At 38.6% G+C, this 22,098-nt stretch overlaps 2 pseudogenes; both read right to left on the bottom strand.

The window, feature by feature from the left end:
• Window positions 1-1,829: 1,829 nt before the first annotated feature.
• On the bottom strand, window positions 1,830-2,837 carry LOC140694535 (olfactory receptor 5G9-like; annotated as a pseudogene).
• A 13,899-nt stretch (window positions 2,838-16,736) lies between these two features.
• LOC140694328 (olfactory receptor 5G3-like) lies at window positions 16,737-17,686 on the bottom strand (annotated as a pseudogene).
• Between the last annotated feature and the right edge of the window lie 4,412 nt (window positions 17,687-22,098).

Below are 22,098 nucleotides of genomic sequence, written 5' to 3' on the forward strand. Positions count from 1 at the left end.
TTGTAGGCTTGGGTGACCCCTAGTCCTGTTAGTTACCAAATCACTGGTTGGTGGAACATGGTCAGGAGGTGGTTGACTGTGGAATCCTTGGGGGCCCGGGGGCCTGTTCTGGATTACTGGTGGGTGGAGTCAGGGTCAAGGAGATCCCAGGGCTGTTGCCCACCCACTGGTAGTCCTGGGCTCATGGCAGCCTACTGGTGGGCAGAGCTGGGTCTTGGGGTCTGGTTGCAGGGCCCAGGGGTCCCAGAGCTGGTGTTGAATTCCTGGTGGGTGGGGTCAGTTCCTTACACAGTTGGCTGCAGGGGTCTGAGTGTCTTGAAGCTTGTGTTAGCCTTCTAGTGGGTGGGCCAGTGCCCAGCTGGTCCCTGGACAGGGTCTGGCCTACTAGTGTGTGGCCTGGGTCCACAGACTGTGAAGCTACAGTTTTCTCACAGCTGATGTCTGCCCACTGGTGTGTGAAGCTGGGTCCTAGGCTAGAGCAGGCTAACTGGTAAATGGGGCCAGCCCATCCAGTCCCAGGGCAGGGTCATTCACTTGAATAGATTTTATGAGGAGGCAGCAAGATATGTTTACAGTTTATGAAGAAATTCCACATGCCTTCTCTAGTTTAATCTTTACAGGGTCTTATGATAAGGTAGACATTATCAGTACTTCCATTTATCTTGTTATGGGCTTGAGGGGTACACCAAAAGGGTGGTGAACATTAGCACATCTTAGACCTGCTATCCTATAACCTCTGAGGACATTTCTATAGCATGACACTGTAATGTCATCTACAAATGCTGATGCATTTCCTCAGTGAAATGCTGTCTCTTTTTGGCCCCTTCATCCCAAAGTGAAAAGGCACAGTCAGACCAAGAGAGGTAAGATAGAAGGGGCACCCTTCCTGGGTCTCTAAGAGAATGGGGAGACCCTGGCAGGGTGACCACTCTCCCCGTTCAGTGGTGGTCCGTCACTGCACTCAGACCGGAAGGCTGCCCAGCACTCAACATGCACAGGAGTCAAAACCATCCAATTGAGCTGCAAGGATGCGGTTCCTCATGATGCTACAAATGTACTGACCTTACTAAGAACAGGCAGATCTAGACTGTGAGCCTACCTCCAGCCATGGCATTTCCCTGTACGTTCCTGACTGGGGAAGGACTTCATTGTCAGGGTTCAGAAGGTGCTGTCCTATGTACAACCAAGCCCCAAACCAGAGATGCTTAGTTAATCCTCTAAACTTCTACCAGAAAATTGAATCCTGAGAAAATACAGTCTTACCCCAATCGGTCAGAAGCTCTTTCAGGTATGAAATATATCAGAGATAAACACTAGGGCCTTTATTACTGTAAACAGGGCCCATCTGTCGGAGTTGAACACAGGCCCATCTTCAGTTCCTGACACACACATAGTCCTTTGCTCAAGGCCGTCCCCCAGAGTGGTGTGTACAGCCAAGAGCTTCATTCCACTTATGAGGTTAAACATAAAACCCCACACCATATTTTTGTACAGATGCCTATTGAAGGGAGCTAGATGTGCATGTAAAACCCAGCACAAAAAATTTTAAATTCCCATTTTTGGGAATTGGAACATTTGCCAAGGAGTCAACAGAAAAAGAAAATGTATTAGTGGGATGATTTAAACAATTAGTAACTGATATTAAATAATAACATTGTTTCAAAAATAATTGGACTGTGAGGTGTCTGAGAGAAACAAAATTAAGTGGGTGTGGGTTTGAACGGTAATAGAAGATCACATGCACGGTTTAATGAATCCACATCGAGAGACCAGATGAATGAATAAGTGGCTGGATGAATGGGTAAAGGGGTGCCACCAAGCCCCCACTCTCAGGTGGCCTGGAATCTTAGGAATCTACACAATTGGCCTGTGCTCTTTGATTCCTCCCCCAGTGTCCTCTGGAGATAAGAATCTAGGCCCTACAGAACTTCCTCTTTGTGACCATCCTGTGGATGGCACCTTTGACCTCCTTATTTCTCAAACTGTAGAAGAGTGGCTTCAACATGGGGATGACTGCAGTGTAAAACACCAACACCACTTCATTGAGATCCAGGGAGAAACTTGCACTAGGCCGCACACAAATGAAGAAGTGAGTACCATACAGGATGGAGACGGCCATCAGGTGAGATGGCAGTTGGAAAAGGCTTTGTGCCTCCCCTCGGCAGAGAGGAGCTTCAGGATGACATAGGAGACCAGGATGGTCAGGCTGCTGAAGACTCCCACAGCTCCTGCCACCACAAAGACGACTAACTTGTTGAGCCTGGTGTCAGTGCACATGAGGGAAAGCAGGGGGGACATATCACAGAAGAAATGATTGATGACATTGAGGCCACAAAAAGGGAGGTGAAATGCATTTGTTGTGTGCATCATAGTGTTCACGAACCCGATGGCATAGGCGCCAGCCACCAGCTGGATAAAGAGTCTCCGGGACATGGCAACAGAGTACAATAATGGGTTGCAGATGGCGACATAGTGCTCGTAGGCCATGGACGCCAGGAGAAAACACTCTGCCGCCACAAAGAACCCAAAGAACCACTGCTGCAAAGCACAGCCCAGGAAGGAGATGGCTTTCGTCTTCGCAGAGAAGTCGGCGAGCATCTTGGGGCTCACGGCTGAGGAGAAGCACATGTCCGCAAAGGACAGGTGGCTGAGGAAAAAGTACATGAGTGTGTGAAGGCGGGCATCGATCTGCAGCAGAGCAACCGTCCCCAAGTTTCCGGTTAGGTTGATGACGTAGAAACTCAGAAAGAGCAGGAAGAGAAGCACCTGCAGTTGGGGTTGTAATTCAAACCTCTGAAAACAAACTCAGTGACCCGCGTGTAGTTTTCACTGGCCATGACCGATGCTGGTTTCCACCACGGAGAGCAGACGCATCACAACAGACTGGGTGAGCGTATCTTCAAAAGGAGGACACAGGAGAGCATTGGAGAGGATATGACTTAGCTACACACTATGGCCAAGGAAATACAGGCAAGATAGAAGCCAGCGCAAAAGATCAGACCTGAAGCTACAAAATTTTAAGACTCTTATAGAAGAACCCTGTCAACGTATGGATGAGAAAGCGTCAGCCTAGAAGCTCGAGTCCCTGTAACTAACTGATAGCAGAGATAGTTCCAGAATAAACACCCAGTGTCTGCAGCTTCATTGAGTTCACCAGGCGGTCACACACCTGGTGAAGGGATGCAGGAGAGTGGAAATGAGGCAAGCTGGAGAAGAAGGAGCAGCCACTCCATTTCAGGCTGAATGCTGTGTGCTTGGTGATGATACAACCCAAGGCTAAGTGTATGTTCTCCATTGGCCCTGGAATCTACCTGTCTGACCCTGGGAACCCTGACTTTTCTTCATCTGTGGGGCAGGATTAATAATAGTAACAACTATGTTGTAAATTGTTGTGAGGATTAAATGAGATAATGCATGCAAAGCATGTAGCAGCATCCTATTAAGAACCAAAATAAGTGCAGAATAATTGCTCGTATTTTTGCCTTATGTAGTCCCTTTAATAATCCTGAAAACTAAATATCATTATTTCACCTTATTTTTTAACGCTATCTTTGATTTTTAATTTTATTATTTTTTTATTTATTTTACTTTGATGGGGGGAGGAAATTAAGCTTAGTAAGTAATTAATTTCTTTATTTTTTATTTATTTCTTTAATGGAGGTACTGAGGATTGAGCCCAGGACCTCGTGCATGCTAAGCACTCACTCTACCACTGAGCTTTACCCTCCCCCCCTTATTTCACTTTGCAAAAGAGGAAGACTGAAGATCAAGGCATGCTCATAATGCTAGCAAATGGCAGAAAAGGGCTTAGAACATGTATTGATCAAAACAGACTGTGCCCTTTCCTTTTTCACACTGTGGAAATGTTTCCTGTGTCTTCACAGATCCTGTCATCTCAAAGAGGTTCAAAATTCATTGCAGTATGAGTACAGGCAATGCATTTTTGGCTTCCTCTTCCTGGTGTTAGGTTCTAGCCAATGGTCATTGGTAGGAAGGCCACTGGATAATAGAGTGTCAAGCTTAACATCCCCTTTATGGAAACAGTACAGGGAAGAAGCCAGGAAAAGAGCCTATCTTATGCCACCTCTATATCATCCATATGTCCTTTTCCACCCACTATAAGGGTAACCTAGGTTACATCAGCTGATCTCTTTGAACCTGAGTTGCTGCATTCATTCAGTGTGGCTAAACCCTTGATCTCCCAGAATTCTCATCCACTTAGAATGAGAGGGTTGATGAGTGCTCAGAAAACTTCTTACACTTTACTTTTAACTTTTCTTTTTACTAGCCCATGAACATTGGAATTCAACAGCAGCCTTATGCTAGACAGTTCCCTTCACTTCTCTAACTTGAAATTGATCATTTGACTTTAGCAAGGCCTCCTCTGAGGGCAACTACTACAGCTAATATGCCATCCTTCACTTCAGGGGAATTAAAGAAAAAGATGGATTAGCCAGTTACACTGTCCACCCGTCACACGCACCTCTTGCTCAAGTCTCTTCAAGAGTCTGACAGCTCCTCCAGGATCAGCCACTATTGTCAGTGCTACTTCTCAGTCTTCCACTTGACAACTGCCCAGAGGTCCTCAATGCTTCCTTGTCAGTCTTGGTTCCTAAGCCTGTCCAAGCCTTCTATGCACATTTTAATGTGTCGGTTTTTCTTTGTCGCTTGGTGATTAGGATAGAATGCAGTGCTCCATACGGGGTGGAGGACACAATCAGATCTCCGGTCAGGAGCCCAAGGATAATATCAGCACAGCCCATGACAGCCTTGTCGGAGCAAGGACATCACCCGGTGGTTTAGATCGGGCTGTGAGCTGAATTCAGCGCTGCCTTCCCACGGACCTGCTGCTGCAGCTTCCCTGTCCCATTTCATACTTACTGATTATACTTTGACCCAGTTGCAGAACCTAAACATGTTTCCCCATGTCATCCCTCCTGAGACCTTCCTCAGTCATCAAACAATGTTGAGGATCATGCTGATCTTGGCCAGGAACCACAAAGATCACTTATTTCAATCCCACTTTCATTTATGTTCTCCCAGCTTGCTAAAAGTCAGGCAGAAAGAAGAACAGGTAATGATGCAGAAGGTCGCAACTTATGCTGTAAAGGGCTCCCTCTTCTCTAAAGATGGCACGAAGAACTAAAGCAAAAGCGAGCCAGTTTCCCAGGTTTCACCTTCCCTTAACGTGGCTACCTCCACACACACAAAAACGGGTCAGAATTTTCAATAGTCATTTAATTTTATTCTGTATTTTCTTCCAAAAAGAAAACATGGAAGACTCCACTGTAACATACATTCAGCATCTTCATCAATTAGCTAAAAGCCCCCTGAACTAGTTGCATCATTTTGTCTTTCTTGTTGCTATGGAAGATGCTCGCTCCCCAAAGTGTACTATATCCTGGGGATGAGCTGCTAAGGGAAAGCCCAATTAAAGTTTTGCTTCATAGCATAAGGAAGTCCCACGAGATCTATTTTCTGGTGATTTTATGTTTGTTTCTGCCTGGATATAGGCTCTCCATTTTCTCTAGTTCCAAGCTAAGCAAGGAGACTCTGTGGAATCCTTTGTAAATGAAAGCAGCAGAGACGGTGGTGCCACTAGAGGACATAGCTTTCCACGTCCTTCTTTCTTGTGCATTAATGGTTTGGGAACAAGGGCAAAGAATGTGGAAAATGGACTTTCCTCAAACACAGCATTCACCACACATTGCCAAAGAAGTTCAACTTCCTGAGACTTTGCCCAAACCACAAAAAGAGCTTTAGATGCATCAGGTAGTCTGTCAACTTCATTTGCTTAAAAAAATTTCACCTGAAGCTCACTGCTCTGTTTCGACATCCAGTGCACCGTTATCATCTTGGGATGTCCTTTAAACATAATTCTTCATGTGTGCACCATGGGTAAAAACATGCATAGAAGAGATGGGTGTGTCTGTGCCTGAGCAAGAAGAATGCGTGCTGTCAGTCAGCCTGAGCGCTCAGAGAAGGTAAGCCATCAGTAATCGATCATGAAAAACGCCCCCAAGCCAGGACATAAAAACAGGAAACACAAAGGAGTGGCACCATTTTTTTCCTCTCTTGCATTGGCCCACTCCCAATTCTCGGGGTGCATCACGCTCTTTATCTCCTGTTAGAAATTCATTATTTGGGGGGAGTGAATAAGAACCAAGGTAACTTTTATTCCCCTACTTTCGCTAACAGAAGGACCAGGCAAGGATTAACTTAAATTCCAGGGCTCACGGCTGGAAACTCAGATGTTTCAGATCATTTAGACTGATTAACCACATTGGCAGAAATGACACTTGGCAGCAGACAACAGAGGAGTCATCTGTGGCAGGAAATCTGTTAAGTGAAGACATTGGAGCATTTGTACTGCTTAGTCTTTTATTATCTTAATACTGATCACTGCTTCTCAAAATGTTTATCTATATTTATACAGGTGCCACCCAGACGAAAATGTAAGTATTTTTTTCTTGTACCATGGGAGAGAATTACAGCGGACACCCAGGGATTTATGGAAATACAGTTTAAGAAATAAGAACTTAACCAATAAAGTGATATGAAAAGTATTACTCAAATGGGAATTGTCAGAGTGAGGAATGTCAGGGAAAAGAAACCACAGATTGAATGAAGTGAGTCCCATTGACAATTTATATAGAAAATTTCCATTGACAAATTACCAGATTTTTATAAGGATTTTTTTTCAAATTTACATTTCATTGAAAAAATAGATTATTGATGTACATAAAACATTTCATTAGTAAATATACTGAGAAAAATTCCAAAAGTGGTAAGTGGGGCATAAAGGTCCAGGCATACTGACCTACTAAGTAAAAGACACTGTAGAACAGTAAGAGTTAGAACCGGGTGATGCTGGGACCTAAGTGGAAGACTGAATAAAACAGGTAGCAGTAAGATGTCATACATATGACAAGGGAGACAGTGGATGAAGGGGCTTGAGAACAAAGCAGGATTTATCTGACGTCTGTGTCTGCCACTTCCTGTGAGGCTTCAGGAAGTCACTGCCCTTTTAGGACCCTCAGTTTTCCTTGTCTCTTGAATGAGGACAATTCCTACCTTACAGAGTTATCTTAAAATCATCTTTTCAGGTCTTACAACACCACTTGCTACTTCAGAATTTTACCTCACCTCTTCTTAAAGAGTGTTTTAATAGCTCAACTGACAGTAGCATTTTACAATTACCATTATTATTAATATTCAAGTATTATTTCATGAAGAAAAAAGTGATTACTCTTTAGGTATTTTAAAATTCCTGAGTAATTAGATTAAAATACAAGTATGCAAAACCATAAAACATAAAAATAAATATTGGCCAAACACTCCAATCTATGGTCAATATGTATTTAAAGATGAAAATAGTAATAAAAAATTTTAAAAATACACAATTTTATTTATTAAAGTTGCAAAGGATAGACTAGAAAATATTTGTAGCTAATGTTAGAAAGTCTGTTATTATCATTATGGTGATGTAAGGAATTATAAGAATGTTGATGGAGTAAAAATCTCTGAACCATGTGTTTCCATGTGTGCCATAATTCTGTTATGTATAATAAGAAAAACATTTTCCTACTTTTTTATGCTTTAGTTTCACAAAATAAGAAAATGAAAATCAGAATGTTTGAAGAGATGAGGGATTTTAAATTTTTTTGCACCATGAACTTTAAAGAGTCTGTAAGACATTTCTTTTCCTGTAGAGAGGTCCAAACACACAAAACTTGTATACAGTTTCACAGCCCTTCAAAATCAGCTCTTAGACTTTCAAAAGCTTTTTTCCAAGCCTGCTATGTTCACAACTCTTTTGATTACAAAATGAAACGTTAGTGGACGATTTCAGTGTGATTGACGCGCTGATGCTGCCACCTAGTGGCAGAGTTTAACAACATCTTAAAAAGGAATGACGTCAGTCATTGCACAAGAAACGGTGCATACTCTTTATTTGAACAAGTGTATACTCACAGAGACCGTGCTAATAGGAGATGAATAAAGAGCAGAAGGGGGACAGCTAATTAAGAATGTGAAATAGTGCATCTCATGGTGCTGAAAGTATAACAAACTTTAACAAACTTTGACCCTCATGTTCAAAAATAATACGAAATATTTAAAACTAGGTTTTTAAGAATTTAGAGAATAAGGCCATTTTGAGGGGACCTTTATTAACATGAAATTGGAGCAGGACTAATACCAGCCTTAAAAGTTAATGATGTTTTTCATTAAACAGTCTACAAACAATAAATGCTGGAAAGGGTGTGGAGAAGCGGGAACCCTCCTACACTGTTGGTGGGAATGTAAATTGGTGTAAGCATTATGGAAAACAGTATGGAAGTTCCTGAAAAAAATAAAAATAGACTTACTATATGATCCAGCAATCCCACTCCTGGGCATATACCCAGAGAAAACTAGTTCTGAAAGACACATTCCTCCCAACGTTCACAGCTATTTACAACAGCCAAGATATGGAAACAATCTAGATGTTCATCGACAGATGACTGGATAAAGATGTGTGTATCTACAATGTAGTATTACTCAGCCATAAAAAAGCAATGAAATAACACATTTGCAGCACCATGAATGGCCTTAGCAATCATCATTCTAAGTGAAGGGAGTCAGACAGAGAAAGACAAATGTCATATGATGTCGCTTACATTTGGAAGCTTAAAAAAAGATACAAATTTTATTTACAAACCAAAAATAGGCACACAAACATAGAAAACAAACTGTGGTCACTGGGGTGGAAAAGCAGGGGGAGGGATAGATTAGGAGTTTGGGAATAACATATACACATTACTATATATGAAATAGATAAACAACAAGAACCTACTGTCTATATAGCACAGGGAAGCATATTCAATTTCTTGTAATGAGCATAATAGAATAGAAACTGAATATATGTGTGTGTGTGTGTGTGTGTGTGTATAACTGAATTGCTTTGCTGTATACCTGAAACTAACATTGTAAATTGGCTACACTTTAATAAAAAGAATAAAAAAGTTATGATGTTTTATCACATTCCCTCCAAAATGACCTCAGATGGATTTAACAAACTTCTAGTGTATAACGTCTTCAGTGTCACATATTGTCCTAGACCCCGATGATAAATAAGTTGTGTTTACCCGGGACATGTGATAAGGGAGGATTCTTCTCTTTCTAGGCTACTAAAATTTTATCAAATTAATCAGGAGCAGATGGTGTCCTATGCCTTCCTAAAATTTATAAATATGATCATATGGAATTTTTATTAACCTAAAAAATATCAAGAGGAAGAATAGAAATATCAGTCACAATCTCTTGGGCACTTATCTATAAAGTCTTACCTAATTTTATATTGATACAGTGCCCTTCATAACGTTATCCCCATCTCACAGATGACTACAAGAAATTTTTGGTTTGAAGTATCTGTAATGTCAGATATTGATTCTTACTTTGAATTTTGCAATATTGCATAACCTAAACATAATTGTGACATTCCCATTTGAATTCACTCTCCTTCTCTCTCCCTCTCTCTCTCTCACACACACAAACACTCTCTCTCTCACACACACACCACTAAGCATATTAAAAATAAATGGTTTTTTTTCATAGTCTTTCTCTTGTTGGTAGGGGATAGGAAAGTGTGAAAATGGTTTCTTTCTTGTTCCAGAACATCTTCTTTAAACCTTTCTCTCTCTTTCCTCAAAGTTCCATTTCAAATATGTTTATCTCCACCATCCACATCATGTCTGTGAAATTCATCCCTGGTTGAATAAATCTCTAGTTCATATATTGCACTGCTGTTAGTATTCTAATATATTGGTATTTCACAAATGATTGATCCATTTCTGTGTGGTTGGGCGTTTGAGTTTCTCTCAGTTTTTACATTTTGGGAATTTTTCTCCAAAGATCATCCAGTGAACACCATGTCCTTTGGTGTTCATGAGCACACATATCTCTTGGGAAGATACCTGACAGTAAAATTTCCTTATTAGAGGGTACATATATATTCATATTGACTGCTAATTCAAGGAATTTTCCAAAACCCATTATTTACACTCCCATTAGTAGTGCATGAGAGTCAGTATTTGTCATTTTAACCATCTCGGTGAGTGTGGAGTGGTATGTCATTGTGCCTTTAACCACCATTTCCCTGGTTTCTAGCGAGATTGAGCAACCTATTGCAGTATTTATAGGACATTTACATAACCACTTTTATGAACTGCCTGTTCAAGTGCCTTGCTCACATTTTTTGACTGGATTGCCTGTCTTTTTTTAAAAGTTAATACTTATCCATATATTCCAGGTGTATCAACTATATGCGTCGTAAATACATTTCCCTTGCTGTGGTTTACATGTTTATGCTCTTCAGTGTAAGCCTAAGTTCTCAATTTTAATGTGATTCAGAGAATCAGTATTATCTTTCATGTTTAGTATGTTTGTACCTTATTATTACTTTTTAAATTTGCAACCACCTGTAAAAGAGATATTCTCTAACATATTCTGGATGCTTTAATTCCTTGCCTTTCACATCTTGATCTCCAAATCATCTGGAGATGATCTTAGTGTGTATTGTGGGATGGGGGTAAATTCCACTTTTTTTCCATGCAGACATCCAATGGATCCAACATCATTTTTTAAAATCATTTTTTCTGTCCCCAGCATCAGCTTTGTCTTAAGTGAATATTGTTGAGAAAATGAAGATGCTAATTATACAGGAAGAAATCTGCTGTCAAACCAATTTACTCAAAGTATATCAGTATTTTCAAATGAAAACGTACTGAAATGAGCAGAAACTTTATCAGGATCAATTTGTGAATACTGCCTTCCCAAAGTACACTGCACGATAAAGCAGAAGTTATTGTCTTTGACAGCTTTACATCATTGTATTATTTTATTTTGGCAAGGAAGGGAGAAAATTAGGTTTATTTGCTTTTAACGGAGGTACTGGGGATTGAACCTAAGACCTCATGCATGCTAAGCATGTCTTTTAAAGAAAGCCTTCAGAGATGACAGTGTGGATCTCATTGAGTCTTAAGTTACAATGATACAAAAACATGATTTATCCCCCTCATGTCTTGGATGTGTTGCTATGTTCCAGTAAATAAAACACAGAAATATGGCTGAAAGAATATTGTAAGCGGAGAAAATAAAAATGTGAGGCCAAATTATGAGGTCATGGGCAATCCATTGATTCTTCATGGCTGTTTGGCTCATTGTCTGTAAAAATAGAATTAACTTCCTGCCTCTGACACAAAAATCAATAAATAACAATAGTAATAGTAACACTTTATTAAAGAACTGGAATGTATTCTACACTTCACATGCACAAATCATGGCAAAAGCCCAGCAAGTGACTATTATGAGCAAAAAGTATAGGGGATGTAAAACACCTTGGTAAAACACCTCCTCTAAACATGCAAGTAGTAGTAGAGAGTGCTATGGTTGCATGGTTCCTGAATAATTCACTTTTTTCAATTTTATTAATATACAATCGACATAAAATATTGTGTTAGCCCAAGGTGTATGACATTATGATTCAGTATTTATATATATTGCAACGCGATTACCCTAATAAGTTTATCAATTCCCTAACAGAGTTATAAATTTTATTTCTTGTGATGAGAACTATTAAGATCTACTCTCTTAGCAACTTGGAAATATACAATGCAGTATTGTTAACTATAGTCGCCACCGTATGTTACAGCCCCAGACATATTTATCCTATAAGTGGAAGTTTTTACATTTTGACCATAGTATACTTTTCAACAGTTTGTGTTTAATGAGTCAAGGCCAAGATCACAGACAATGAGAGCTCTCAACATGTTATAAGCAAAATAGAAGTACTTTAAAGTCACTGGTTATGATGATAACATTTACTCAGGATTTAACAAAGAACCTCTCATATCCTAGTCATAAATTTTTGTGTGTATATGAGTAACAATGCTTTTTAAAGTCTTGGGATTCAGTAATCTACTTATCTGAGTTTAAAGTTCTAAAGTTCATTTCTACTGAATAAGAAATAAGAAAAACAAAATGAGAAAATTGTACCCTAAAGACATTGTGTGACTTATCGATGACACAGAGTAATAAAGAGTGAATCTCAACACACAATTTGCAGTTTTTCCATCGTACATATATATTAGCTCTCACTCTGTAGTACAAATGATGTTCTAATTTATTTACCTTCTCAATCTATAATACAAATGTTGTCATAGTTCACTTACTCAAAAGAAATTTCTTCCTTTCAAATGTCCTTCTGAATGAGTCCTTGACCTCTTTGTTTCTTAGGCTGTAGGTAAGTGGGTTTAACATGAGAACCACAGCTGTGTAGAACACAGAACCCACTTTGTTAATATTCAGGGAGAAACTAGAACTCCAACGTTCATAGATAAAGAAGAGTGTCCCGTAAAGGATGGAGACAGGTGTCAGGTGTGAAGAGCAAGTGGAAAAGGCTTTCCACCTCCCATCAGCAGAACGGATCCTCAGGATAGCGATGACAATGTAAACATAGGAGACCAAGGTGATCACACCACTGAGTACTCCTAGAGCTCCAGCCAAGATGAAAAGCAAAAATTTACTGATCTGTGTGTCTGCACATGCCAGGGATAGAACAGGAAGGTCACAGAAGAAGTGATTGGTGATATTCGGACCACAGTGAGGCAGGTGAAAGGTGAAAGTTATGTGGATCATGGTGATTTTAAGACCCATGGCAGCATAAGGCCCTACCACCAGCTGCATACAGACTTGCTGGGACATGAGTGTGCACAACAAGGACTTACAGATGACCATATACTGATCATATGCCATGGAAGGCAGAAGGAAACACTCAGTCTTTACAGACCAAAAAGCCAGATCTGGGCAACACAACCAAAGAAAGAGAAGACTTTTTTCTCCACAAGGATGTCAGTCAACATTTTGGGACATATCACAGAAGAGAAGCAGACATCTGCAAAGGACAAGTGGCTGAGAAATAAGTGCATTTGTGTGTGGAGTTGAGAATTCATCCAAATGAGAGTCATTATCCCCATGTTTCTCAGAAAAGTGACAAGATAAACCAAGAGAAATACCATAAAAAGAAGAAGCTGGCGCTGGAAGTGATTTGTTAAGCCCACAAAAACAAACTCAATCACCAAAGTGCGATTTCCATTATCCACTTCTCTGATCTAATCTGTAAAGAGAAAGAGAGATTTTTCTTTGGAATCAATTCATACTTGGGCTTCTTATTTTTAAAAATAAATACAACTTCTATATTTTTACAATTCACAGAGTAGACTGACAGGTGACACTCCTGCCTCCGACCTCTAGGTGGTCATAACTACCTACTAACTATCTGTGTGATACTGAGTAAGTCGCTGAACCTCACTGGGCCTTTCAGTTTCTCCTTGATCAACACAGAATTTTTGAAGGGAATCAGATTTTTTAGGTGTAGGAGCTCCCTTTGGAGATTACCCAAGGCAAGTCCAGATTATTAACTGTGTTCAAAAGCCCCTGTTTTTGAACAGAGGATATTTTAAGACATATTTTATAGATAAGGTATTATGTGAATTTGATGAATTCAGGCTGATAGCTCTCACTTTCACCTTGGGTGACGGCTGTTAAGAATGTATCTTCCTTGTCAATTCCTTTAGATTCTAGAAAAGTAGTGTTGTATCTAAAGGATAACTTCTGAAGCCTAAGAAGGACTGCAAGCTCAGACAAAAGAAGCTGGTTTTTGAACAGGATTCAAAGGCCACAGCAGTGTCTGCTCTGTGATGCCTTCTCCAAAACACCTCCTGGTGTGTCCTTTTCATCCTGAAGATATTATTTTTCTTTCCCAGCTTCTGCTAATACTCCATTGGTTACAACACTGACTCAGTATTTAAGAACCAGTCTCTTACTATGGACTAAAAACTTCAATGGAGTTTGACAAGATTAATCAGTGTATATACTAACAATATGAGGAATGTAGGTGTTTTAGAGAATAATGACTGAGAATATCCTCAAATTAATGTTTGACACCAAATCTCAGATCCAGGAAGCTCAGAGAACACTAAGGAGGATAAATGTCAAAAACAAACAAACAACTATACCTAAGCTTAAAAATTTCAAAATACAAAAAAATTCAAAGATAAAGAAAAAACATCCTGAAGGAAGCCAGAAGCAAAAACAAAAACAAAAACAAAAACAAAAAAACAACATCTCTTGAGAAACCGTATCTCATTAAAGTTGATGCCCTCCTCCAAGGCACCAATACTGTATATCAGGGGATTTCAGTGTCTGGAGGCATTCATTGATGTAGAATTTCTCTGCTCCTCATATTGGGAGCCACCCTTTCATTCCAAAATATGGAGAACCACTTCTAGACCTATGAGATGAACAAAAAAATGTAACTCCATGTGAATTTCCATCACGCCTAATATGAAGAATCAGCTGGGAATATTCCTCACTAATAAAAACAAAGCAAGACCAAAAACATTATCCTAATATGCAACATGTTACACTTATGAAGGAAAAGAATGTGATGCTGCAGTAATGACAGGGTAATTAATCCTCCGAATGGAAGCCACGCTTAAGCAGTGCATGAAAAACAAGCAGAGTTATCCATGTAACCATGGTACAAAGAGTATTCTACACAGAAAAAACATCAGGGCATCAGAACAGCAGTAACTAGAGCTTCAGAGGACAGTTGGTTTTGCATATATTTGCACATATTTGCATATATTTAGAGAAGGACCTCAGAGCCATTGAGGAAATTTATAATTACCACTTGCTTCCTACTGTTCTTCTCCCAATCCCCTTTCAATGGATGTTAAATCATAAATGCTTAAGGAACAATTAAAAAGATAGAAGACACTTCGAGCATCATACTAGGAAGTGACCATCTGAAAAGGTGACCTGTGGTTTGAGACATGTTACACAGTGAAGATGCAAAATAGAGGCACTTTAAGGCAAAATTTGACTGGTAAAGAAACTGTTGCGTCCTTCTAGATAAAAATAGGAAAAATACCTTTTCCCTTTGTCACACCTATGCCCAAGTTTTAACAATTCTTAGTAAAATGGTGCTGGAAAATTTTACAAGACTGACAATTAGCGATGTTAGTTTTACATGGATACATTTAAGGTAATATTTACTGTTCCTTTCAAATCTCATCACACTTGCATTGTGTCACTTTTAGCATTCTGCTATCATTTCAAAGGTTTTAGTCAAGAGAAAGCATATCGCTATGTATAGATGTTATAAACTATGGGGGTGGAGGAAAATGCATATCTTTAGAGGGAAAAAGTGAGAGACTAAAGCACAGAGTGGCTGAGAACCTCTCCATTTTACTTAGGTTTTGAACAATATTTCAGTCACCAATGTTCAGAAGTGTTTCATGAAGTCAGAGAATGGTGGAATGTAGAAAGAGCCTTAAGAGAAGGCTACATGAATCCATCCTCCTCAATTTATCCATTTACTGATAAATTTATTCATTCAGTTTTGACACAGACTGTGGCTTTTCAAAAGTGAATCTTAATTAAAAAGGTAGGCATATTTGTTATAAAACAAGTTCAACAACCCAGATGAGGATGGAGCACCACCCCACCCTCCTGCTTCCCATGGGCATGCCACTGAAGTAACCAGTGTTCACAGTTCAGTCTGTAGCCTTCCATACTTCTCTCCATCATCTTGTATAATGTGCATGCCAATATATTCTACACAGTAGGTAGACTCTGCCCACACATTATTTTTACTAAGTGTAATCATTTTTGCAGATATTACTTTGACTTGGGAGTTTTTTCCATTCACCTACGATAGTATCAGGGAGTTTCTTCCAAACAAAAGCACAGATATCTAAAACATTCTTTTTATAATTAGCTGCACAATGATTCATAGGAAGAAGATTTGCTTCTCCTAATGATACAAAACTATACTGTTTCCTTTTATCCCCCTACAAATGATGCTGCAATATTTGTGTCTGATATTTACATTTCTATAGCATAAATTTCTGAATGTAAGCTAGCTAGGTCAAAGATCAAGTGCATTTTACTAGAAATCAGCAAATTAGTTTCTGAAAATGTACCCACTATAGCTAAGTATAGAATACCCAAATGGTGACCTTACCAGCATTGTAACCTAATCAGCTGAATGTTCACCAATCTGATAGATGGAAAAACAAAAACAAACAAACAAACAAAACCAGATTGCATTTTCATTTCATTTACTTAAGCAACTGAGAATTTGAGCAATTTTTGTATATATTTATGCTTTTGGCCATTTGTATTTCCAGTTATGTCATTGCCCATTCATCTGTTGGTTCATTTCTCTACTGTGTTTCATATATATGTATATACATGTTCCAACGCTTTCCTGTTGGGACACTAACTCATTGTGAGTCACTTGTTCTACAGCTGTTCTCTCACTTTCCATAGTTCAGCTTTTATCAAGGTCTATCAAACCTTTACAGATGGACTTTGTTGATCTTTCTCTTACAATGTTTGCTTTTCTGGGCTGGAATAAAATGTCTTCTCACCTGTAAGAAGACACAAATGTTCTCCTGGACTTCCTTCTGGCATCACTTACATTTCTACTTTCAACATGTATGTAAAATGTTTTATATTCCCCAACATTTTGCAAAGGAGCAGACTGAAGAAGAACAATATAAACAATATGTCTAGTATATGAATGACCTTGAAAACAGCAGACCCAGGAACTAAGGGGAATGTCTCATTCTCAGTACTGTCTTCTCTTGACCACACATAACTGAATTAACAAGAGTGGTGCAGCACAATTAGAATTCTATTTTATCTACTAAAAATTCTTTTTTCCTTTCAAACTTCCTACTGAATGCATCTTTCACCTCTTTGTTCCTCAAGCTGTAGATGAGTGGGTTCAACATGGGGGCTACCACAATATAAAACAGAGAAATCACTTTATTCATATCTGGGGAGGAACTTGAGCTAGGTCAGACATAAATAAAGAAACGAGTCCTATAGAGGATAGAGACAGCTGCCAGGTGAGAGTAGAGAAGGCTTTCCTCCTCCCATCAGCAGTCTGGATCCTCAGCATGGCCACCAGGATGCAAACATAGGAGACCATGATGATCAGGCCACTGAGAACTCCTATGGCTCCCACAAAGATGAAAAACACCAACTTACTGATCCAGGTGTCTGCACATGCTAGGGAAAGCAGTGCTGAAATATCACAGAAAAAGTGATTGATGATATTTGGACCACAGAATGGTAAGCAAAAAGTATGAATTGTGTATGTCATGGTGCTTAGAAGACCCACAGCATAAGGGCCCAGAACCAGCTGCACACAGACCTTCTGGGACATAATGAGGGTGTACAGCAAGGGCTTGCAGATGGCCAAATATTGATCATATGCCATGGAAGCCAAGAGCAAACACTCAGTTTCCACAAAAAGACCAAAGAACCACATCTGTGCAGCACAACCTATGAAAGAGATGTCTTTTTTTTCTACAAAGATATCACACTGCATCTTGGGGATAATGGAAGAAGAGGAAAATGTGTCTACAAAGGACAAGTGGCTGAGAAAGAAATACACAGGTGTGTGGAGTCTGGGATCGATCCATATGAGAGTGATCATCCCCAAATTACTCCCCAGGGTGACAAGACAGATAAAGAGAAAACTAACAAAGGGGACAATCTGCAGGTGGTGATGATCTGTGAGGCCCAAGAAAAGGAATTCAATCACTGCTGTCTATTTCTTATCTTCCATTGGTCATCTGTAATTTGTTAATAAGAAAGAGAAACATTTTATTATTTAAAAATATATCAATAAGAGTAACAAACAATATTTTATTCAATAACAGAACATCTTAAACAGACTTGTTACAGAAAAGTATTGAAATAATATCAAACTGGAAGATAATATTCCTAGATACTAGGTCAGGACAGTTGATGCAAAGATCCTGTGTCAACTTGGATATTCACCCTTGACCTCTGCTCTCTCTCATCAAGAGTCCAACTCTATTATCTAAAACTCCTTCAAGTTATAAGCTTGTACATGAACTGCTTCCCAAGTTTCATCTTACTGCATGATGGGATTAAAAAATAAAACATTGGAAGACCTTACTGGGAATACTGTAAAATTAATGATACTCAGATCTTAATGTATGACATCTGGGAAAGACTAACCAGGGGAGTTCTTGGTCTTACAGAATGATCAGTACCATTGTAATACTATTAAGACACAATTCACATGTGTGTTTTTCAGCCTGTTCCCTACTCCCAGTTGTAAAAAGATGTGGAAATGATAACACACACAAATGACAGAAGTTACTCATATAAAGTGATATGATGCCATAGAGGGAATGGGGAGGCTGTGCCTGTAAGATGAAGTGATCTGGTAAATGTTGGACAGCAACATGTCATGGAAATTGTGTACAAAACTAAGCACCCTTTGCACCAAAAATCACATGGAATTACTGTATGTGATTGCCCATATTTCATATAAACTACTTTTAGGGCACTTATCCTGAAATCTGTCAGGCAATATCAATTATAGTAATAATATATGTAAAATGTCAAATGCATAACAGCTTATGCAGAGAACACATTCAAGAATATGTTATTTCTGACTCACTAGCAAGGAAGAAAAAAATCAACTGTTTTAAATTCCTAAGGGAAGATCACTCTGTAGGATATTTTTTGTGAAAAGACACTTTCAAACAACACTTATTACCACTGAAATTAATGTCTTCTTTCAGTAAAATAGAAGCAATATATTACTCTTAAGTCAGACAAAGACAAATATCTTATGGTATCCCTTATATCTGGAGACTGAAAAATGATACAAATTAACTTATTTATAAGGCAGAAATAAACTCACAGATACAGAAAACAAACTGATAGTTACCAAAGGGGGAAATGGGAGGAGGAATTAAATTAGGAATTTGGGATCAACAGATACACACTACTATCTATAAAAGAGATAAACCACAAGGATCTGCCGTACAGCACAGAGTACTGTATTCAATACCTTGTAATTGCCTATAATAGAAAGGATCTGTAAAAGGAGAGCATATATGAAACTGAATCACATTGCTGTACACCCGAAACACTGTAAATAACTATACTTCAATTTAAAAAATTTAAATCAATATAACACTCTTGAATTTTATAGTAATTATATGTGGAGCTCAGTCTATGAAAAAATAGTGAATATATCTATTTGATGTATGATATTTATCATTATCATGATCATTTGCTTAGTGCTACATGGAGTATATTTTAAGCACAAAGAAAATTCTAGGCTTAGATATGAAGCCTTATCCATTGCATGAATGTTTTCCTTTTTACCCATCCAAATATGGCAGTATAGTTGTGTGGAGGTAGGGGGTTGTACAGACTGCTTCTGGTCTTTCGTTAAACCACTATTTATTTATTTAAATGTAAGTCATTTTCAGTCTTCTATTTTTAAAATGCAGGATTATCTCTATGTTACTTTCATAGCTAACATTCTTTGACCTTATAATTCTTTATGGACATCACAGTATCTCTATCTCAAAAAGAAATAAACAAGAAAATCAGTTCAGAAAAAAATCACCATATAGACCAGTTACTTACTCTCATAAGGATGTGAACAAAATGCCAGTCTGCTGTCTTTAGAGAACCTGGGCTGGGGAGGGGGATATTACATTCCTAAAGTGCAAACTCATCCTGCTGCTTCTCCATCATATTTCAAAAACTTCAGTATCCAAAATGCAATGTCGTCACTTCTCTAAGGATATCCTTTGTGTATCTCCATTAATTGCTTCAAGGGAAATAACCATTTTCTAGAAATAAGGACGGAATTTTCAACTTCCCTCACGGTGGCAAACTTTTTTAAGAATATTTCTTAGATTTTCTAGGTACTTGGCAAAGAAGGCAAAGCCCTCATCTTGAACATCTTGGCAGTAAAGAGATACTCTTTGACCTGCACATTGATTCACCTGTTGTACAGAATAAGGGAATTTTTCTTTTGGAGTTTTCAAAGATTTAGAGCCAGGTCCCCAAAGAACTAAAAGCTCAAGAGCTTATCCCTAGAGGGACAAAGTTAACATGGTCTCAGTGGCATTTGGATCAAGTGTTATTTACCAACTGTATCTTTTCTCAAAGAGAAGACTGCTAAGAAAACAACACGGTTTTTCCCACTTTAGGATCGTCCACCATCAAAAGAGTGCTCTCTTTCCTATGAGTGGGGAGTGATGCATTGAGAACCCAGCACCAACTGGGAGGACGTAGTTTGCTGCCTAGTTTCTGGATCCACATTGCCTGCAAACCTTAATTTCATCACTTACTGGCTGTGTCACTTTGAGCAAATTTTTAAATCTCTCTGTGCCTCATTCTTTTTATCTCCAAAATTAGACAGTATCTGATAAAAAAGAAAACATCAATTCAAAGTAGCATTTTCTTATCTCAAAGCAAAAAATGAAAAACAGTCACCAGACTCCTAAAGTATGACAGATGACTGTCAGCTTGAATATATGAGGAAATGTTCAAAGAAGAAAAGGTCTACAAAGATAAGTTTAATTTGGATAAGCTGAAGTTAGGGGAAAGGCATTCCAGGCAGTGCTAATAAGATGGACAGAAGCAAGGAAGCTAAGTCAAGGCAGTTGTTTGAGAGGGGAGGGTCACAAGAGAGAGAAGAAACGCAGAGTCTGGTGACAGAGGGTGAACTGTCTCAGTCACCAGCTTCTCTGAGAACCTAATTGTTTATCCCATCAAGAAGATCTGATAACTCATTCTGTCAACCCCCATAACACTTCATTGCTAGCTCATTTTTAACCCCTTTTAAGTATCGGTCTCGAAAGTTCATCAATAATTGGTGTTGTGTACATATTTGTTGAATTAGTGGAAAACAAATCCCCAAAACCTGTGTAATTCATAGTGGTTCATATTTAGTAGATAAAATTATGCTATCTACTTTTGACTAAAGATGTCAGGAAAAAAGTATTTATACCTGTTATTTGTCTTAAAACCACTTAAAAGCAATGAGAAAACAACAAAAACAGATTTTTAAAAATAGCACTTCATTAAGTCTACAAAAAAAGAAATACAGAAAATAACAGGAAGAAGGATTCCATTAACAAAACTATAGGCAGGTAACATGCTACTATGCAAAACACTAAAGACTCCACATGAAAAATAAAATACTTAGGAACAAACCTGACCAAGGAGGTAAAAGACTTATAAGCAGAGAACTATAAAATATTAAGAAAATTAAAGATGACTTAAAGAAATGGGAAGATATCCCATGCTCTTGACTGGAAGAATTAATATTGTTGAAATGGCCATACTACCCAAGGCAATAAGCAGATTCAGTGCAATTCCTGTAAAATTACCAATGACACTTTTCACAGAACAGGAATGAAATTTTTTTTTAATTTGTATGGAAACACAAAAGACGCCAAATAGCCAAAACAATCTAGAGAAAGAAGACCAGAGCTGGAGGAATCACACGCCCTGACTGAAAACTATACTGCAAAGCTACAGTAATCAAAACAGTATCTAACTGGCACAAAAACAGACACGTAGCTCAATGGAACAGAAGTCCAGAAATAAAACCATGCACTTATAGTTAATTAATCTGCAACAAAGGAAACAAGAATATATGATGAAGAAAAGACAGTCTCTTCAGTAAGTGGTGCTGGGAAAGCCGGACAGCTACCTATAAAAGAGTGAAATTAGAACATTCTCTAATGCCATATACGAACACTCAAAGTGGGTTAAAGACCTAAATGTGAGAAAGACCGGACACTATAAGATTCCTAGAGGAAAACACAGGCAGAACAGCTGCCTGCAAATCAATAAAACTAGAACACCCTCTCACACCATACACACACACACACAAAACTCAAAATGGCTTAAAGACTGAACAAGAGACAAGACTAAATGTGTAAGCCTCTGCACAGCAAAGGAGACCATAAAGGAAATGAAAGTACAATTTACAGAATGGAAGAAAATATTTACAAATGATGTGACTGACAAGGCCTTAATTTCCAGAGTATACAAAGAGCTCATACAACTCAATAACCAAGAGACAAACAACACAATCAAAATTCAGCAGAAGATCTAAATAGACATTTCTGCGGTGAAGACATACAAATGGCCAACAAGCACATGAAAAACTGCTCAGTATCACTAATT

The sequence above is a fragment of the Vicugna pacos genome, unplaced genomic scaffold, assembly GCF_048564905.1.
Source record: "Vicugna pacos unplaced genomic scaffold, VicPac4 scaffold_21, whole genome shotgun sequence".
Lineage (NCBI taxonomy): Eukaryota > Metazoa > Chordata > Mammalia > Artiodactyla > Camelidae > Vicugna > Vicugna pacos.